Source organism: Dasypus novemcinctus, chromosome 31, assembly GCF_030445035.2.
Source record: "Dasypus novemcinctus isolate mDasNov1 chromosome 31, mDasNov1.1.hap2, whole genome shotgun sequence".
In the NCBI taxonomy this organism is placed as follows: Eukaryota; Metazoa; Chordata; class Mammalia; order Cingulata; family Dasypodidae; genus Dasypus; species Dasypus novemcinctus.
In genome coordinates, this window is record NC_080703.1 from 45,909,872 (window position 1) to 45,915,934 (window position 6,063).

General features: G+C 38.1%; 1 pseudogene; it reads left to right on the forward strand.

Annotated features, from left to right (window-relative positions):
- Positions 1-1,164: 1,164 nt before the first annotated feature.
- On the forward strand, positions 1,165-3,251 carry LOC131277015 (zinc finger protein 334 pseudogene; annotated as a pseudogene).
- Positions 3,252-6,063: the final 2,812 nt, after the last annotated feature.

Consider the following 6,063-nt stretch of genomic DNA (forward strand, 5'->3'; position numbering starts at 1 on the left):
CTAAGACCATACAGCTCTTAGAAGATAATGTAGGGAAGAATCTATGAGATCTTGTAGTAAAAAATGGTTTCATTAATTTTACACAAAAAGCATGAGGTATGAAAGAAAAAAATAGATAAATGAAACTTCTTCAATTTAAAAACTTTTGTACTTCAAAGGGGTTTGTCAAGAAAGTGAAAAGGCAGTCCACACAATGGGAGAAAACATTTGGGAGCCAATTATCTGATAAGGTCCTAATATCTAGCATACATAAAAAATCCTACATCTTGAAAATAAAGACAAAAACTCTTTTAATAAATGGGAAAGAGATTTGATTAGACACTTTTCCAAAGAAGAAATACCAATGTCTAAAAATCATATGGAAAGATGCTCAACATTACTAGCTATTAGGAAAATGCAATTTAAATCTACAATAACTTACACTTATTAGACTGGCAGCTATTAAAAAACAGAGAAGTACAAGTGTTGGAGAGCATGTGAAGTAAAGGGAAATTTCACCCTTCTGATGGTGAAAATGTGGAACGATGCAGTCATCGTGGAGTGCAATTCATTCGTTCCTAAGGAGGATAACTATAAAATTGCCATATGATCCAGCAATGCCACTTCTGGCTATATATATACCCAGAAGAATTGAAGGCATGGACATGAACAGATATATGCACACAAATGTTCATAAAGCTATTATTCACCATTGCCAAAAGATAGAAGCTGCCCAATTATCCAACAACAGGGAATGGGTAAGGAAATTGTGATTGATATATATATCAATCACATACACATACACACATACACACATATACAATGGAATATTACATAGCTATAAGAGGAAATGAAGTATTGACACATGGATCTACATGGATGAATCCTAAGATCTTATGTCGAGTAATGCAAGCCAGTCATGAAGGACAAATATTACATGAACTTACTAATGTGACCTAAGCAAGAATTTGGAAGGTAGGTTATAAAGAGACAGAAAGGGCTTGCTCTCTCTCCCCACCCCCCACACTCTTTCCAGTTCTCCAGGCTCTTCCAGGGGAGAGTCCAGCTACTTCCAGGTCTCCTCATTTATCCATGACCTCTGCTGGTGCGGAATTGGAAGCCATGCGGGTGCACCCACACGCACTGGTTTCACCACTCTTGGCCCTTTCCTAAGAGCATTTGAAAATGAACAAATCGCAGGAATTGGTTTCATTCAAGGACCTAATGGTGGACTTCACCCAGGAGGAGTGGCAGCAACTGGACCCTGCTCAGAGAAGCCTGTACAAGGATGTGATGCTGGAGAACTATAGCAGCTTAGTCTCAGTGGGGTATCATGTTAGCAAACCATAAGTGATCTTCAAATTGGAGCAAGGAAAATAACCATGGGTAGTGGAGGAATTCTCAAGTTGGAACTACCCAGTTGGTGATGCATTGGAGAATGACAAGGAAATCCAAGACAAACATCTGAGGCAAATTTTATTCCTCAGCAACAAAACACTGATTACAGAGAGAGCTAATATATTTGGAAAAACATTTAATCTGGGCATGAATATTGTTCCTTCAAGAAAAATACCCTATAAATTTGATTCATATGGAAATGGTTTGAAACCTAATTTAGAAGTCATTGTTGCAAAGAAAAACTATTTTTAAAAAATTCCTAACGAACACAATGGATGTGGGAAACAACTACTCCATGCTAAGCATGAGAAAAGTTATTCTGAAATGAAAAAGTACAAATATAACCAAGTTAAGAAAGCCAGAACTCAAAATGAAGATCTTATTCTGCACCAGAACACTCAGACTTTGAAACAACCCTTTCACTATAATCAATTTGGGAAAACCTTCCTCAAGAGAACAGTCCTCATGACACAGAAAAGGGTACATCCTGAAAATAAGCCAAATGAGTGTAGGGAATGTAGGAAAACCTTCTCTAAGAAGTCCACCCTCATTGTACATCAGAGGATTCACACAGGACAGAAACCTTACGTTTGTAATGATTGTAGGAAAACTTTCCGTGTGAAGACACACCTCACTCGACACCAAAGAATTCATACTGCAGAGGGACCCTATGAATGCAGTAAATGTAGGAAAACCTTCTCTGACAAGTCAGCCCTCATCGTACATCAGAAAATTCATAGAGGGGAGAAATCTTATGAGTGTAATGAATGTGGAAAGACTTTCCTTTGGAAGTCAGCCCTCACTGAACATTTTAGGTCACACACAGGAGAGAAACCTTATGAATGTCAGGAATGTGGGAATGCCTTCAGCAAGAAATCTTACCTTGTTGTACATCAGAGAACTCACAGAGGAGAGAAACCAAATGAATGTAATGAATGTGGGAAAACCTTCTTCTGCAAGCCAGCCCTTATTGCACATCAGAGAATTCACACAGGGGAGAAACCCTATGAATGTAATGAATGTGCAAAGACCTTCTTCCGTCAGTCGACCCTCAATGTGCATCGGAGAACTCATACAGGTGGGAAACCCTATGAATGCAGTCAGTGTGGAAAATTTTTATGTACTAAATCAGCCCTCATCGTACATCAGATACCTCATAGAGGAAAGAAATCTTATGAATGTAATGAATGTGGGAGGTTTTTCTGTCATAAGTCCACACTCACTATACATCAGAAAACTCATACAGGAGAGGAGCACAGAGTATTTAATAAATATGATAGAACATTCAATGTGAAGTCAAACCATGGTGAGCATAAGTGAATGCACAGAAAAGGGAACATTCATGAGTACAATAAACATGGGTTTGCTATCAGCAAAAACTCCCATCCTGTACGTCAGAGAACTGTATGGGAGAGACCATATGAATGTAATGAATGTGGGAAAACCTACTGCCAAAAGTCAGCCCTCACTCACCATAAGAAAACACACACTGGAGAGAGACCTTATGAATGTAATGAATGTGGGAAAACTTTCTGCCAGAAGTTCTCCTTCATTGAACATCGGCGAACTCACACTGGGGAGAAACCGTATGAATGTAATAGATGTGGGAAACGTTTTGCCATAAGTCAGTCCTCAGGGTACACTGGAGAATTCACACAGGAGAGAAACCTTAAGAATGTAATGAATGTGGGAAAACCTATTGTCGGTTGTGGACTCTCACTGAACACAAGAAAATACACACAGGGGAGAAACCCTATGAATGTAACAAATGTGAGAAAACATTTTGCCTCAAATCAAACTTCCTTTTACATCAGAAAACTCACAAGGAATGATTTCCAAGAAAGCAATAAATCAAATAATTTTCATGAGACTAAAACCCTATGAACACTTGCAGAAGAGTGAAATTTTATGAATAGAGTATGGGAAAGTTTTCTGCCATAGTCAATATTCACTATATGCCAGAAAACTCACAGGAGATGGGTATAGTATGTTTAATAAATGTGGTAGGACATTCAGTATGAACTATGAAGCTGTACATCAACAACTCAAACATTATGCCAAGTGTGCCTCCCTTTTAAAATAATGAAACAAGCATTAAGTTAAATTGTTAACTGATTTTCTCTCCACTGTGTTTCTTGACTGTTTATTATGAGGTGTGAGTTCATTCCAAATTAGTACCAGTTGTTCCTATGTTAATTGAGTACTTTACAATATCCTAATTTATGGTGTATTAAGTTCTCAAATTGAAAAAAAAAAAAAAGAGACAGAAAGGGAGTAGAATGTGGTAAGCCAATTCTCAACATGGGAAAATCCCGTGATAAGGTGGAAGGGAATGGTTTAGCAGTGGATAGAAGTGATAGTGTGCAGGGAGGTGAGTCAGGTCAATGGTGCTGAAATGTGAGGGTTAGTAGGGTATTGGGCTGATTGAATTATCTATGGAACTTGGGGGAGGGCTGGAGGAAGAAACCGTGAACTCTGGGTATTTGTAAGTCTGTGGTTTAAACTACAATGGTGGGAATGTTCTTTTGGCAAATATTGCAGGGGAGGGTTACTGGGGCAGGGCATTGTGGGTGGGGAGATATGTGGGATAGGGCACACCTGGGACATGCTTCTGTGGAATATGTAAGTGTTCATTTTGTCATAGCATTTATCTAAGTTGATGGAGACCCAGACAATAAATAGGAAAATAATACCCCCATTCTTGGGAGTTTTGCTATGTTCTCAAGAGGGGCAAATACATCTGGAGAACAGAGGCAGTGCCTAATAAAAGAAAACAGACCAATATGTTAAGCCCTCCATATTAACACATGTATCTATGAATGTTATTCTTCACAAAGGAAACTAAATGGTTACCATAGGTTCTGAGGAGAAGGGAAGAAGAGATGGTGCATAGGGCATCTTTTAAGGCATTGAAGTTATTTTGCATGCTCTTACCATTACAAATACAGGCCATTATACATTTTCTCAAACCTATAAAAGGGTATGGTGCAAAAAAAAAAAACTTTCACCACGTTTAGTAACAATGCTTCAATATTTGTTCATCAATTGTAACAAATATATTTCATATACGATATTAATATGGGATAAAGTGATGGGGAGGGGTTGCATATATGGGAATCGCTATATTTTCTGTTAGAATTTCCTATAATCTAACGTTTATTTAAAAATGAAATGAAAAAAATAAGACACTGGGGTAACATATGGAAGAAATGGTCACTGTACATAAAAGATACCAGATTTTATGTTAATAAAGAACCAAGCGGGAAGTGGACTTGGCCCAGTGGTTAGGGCGTCCACCTACCACATGGGAGGTCCACGGTTCAAACCCTGGGCCTCCTTGACCCATGTGGGGCTGGCCCATGTGCAGTGCTGATGTGCACAAGGAGTGCCGTGCCGTGCCGTGCCACACAGGGGTGTCCCTTGTGCATGGGAGCCCCATGCACAAGGAGAGCCACCCAGTGCAAAAGAAAGTGAAGCCTGCCTAAGAATGGTGCCGCCCACATGGAGAGCTGACACAACAAGATGACACCACAAAAAAAAAAAAAAACACAGATTCCCGTGCCGCTGACAACAACAGAAACGAACAAAGAAGACGCAGCAAATAGACACAGAGAACAGACAACCGGGGAGGGCGGGGAGGGGAGAGAAATAAATAAATAAATAAATCTTTTTTTAAAAAAAAGACCCAAGGCAAAAAAAAAATATTCATTTTTATTTTTATTTTTTAGCTTTCATTTTGGAGAGGTTTTGGGTTGCAGAATGGTTGCAGCATTTTCAGGGGAGGATCACTGGTGCAGGGTGTCAGTGGTGGGGGTTTGTATGGGGAGGGGTAGACTTGAGGCATGTTTCCATGGAATATAAATATGTTCAAGTTGCCATGGGGTGTTGTCTTATTGAGTGGAAACCCACACAATAATCAAAAAATATTGAATTCCCATCCTGGGGAGGAATATGATTTCTGCAGTTGTTGGGTTGAATGTTTTAGTAATGCCACTTAAAGACAGTTAGTTGATGGCATTGCTCATATTTTCTATGTCATTCTCGATATTCTTTCTACCCTCAATTACTGAGAAAGGAGTCTTGAAAGCTCTTACTCTAATTGGGGATTTGTTTATTTCTATTTTTAATTCTAAAAGTTTTTGCTACATCTGTTTTCAGCTCTCATCTAAGATTATGTCTTTTTGTACATTCATCATTTTGTCATGTAATGCCTCCTTTATTCTTGTTAGATTATTTGTGGTAACAATAGAGCTACTCCAGCATTTTAAAATTAGAGTTTACATAGTATCATTTTCTTACTTTTGCTTTTTAACCTACCTATAGCATTATATTTGATAAGAGTTTTTTTCATCATGTGTCATTTAAAAAACAATCAATTCTGACCATTTCTGCCTTTGAATTGGTGATATTTGACCACTTCAATGCAATACAATTATAGTTTTTGTAGGCATAAAGATTACACTTCATTATATGTGTGTGTTTTTTCTTTTTATGTATTGGGGCTGGGGATTGAACCCATTACCTCGTATGTGGAAAGCCAGTGCTCGACCACTGAGCAATATCAGTTCCCCTATTATGTTTTAGATTTAACTTTTAAATCATTCTCATAAAGAATATTTTTAAGTAATTTTATGTATAAAAAGGGAAAAAAGGTGAAAACTAAAGCATTCTGATATGTATAAATTA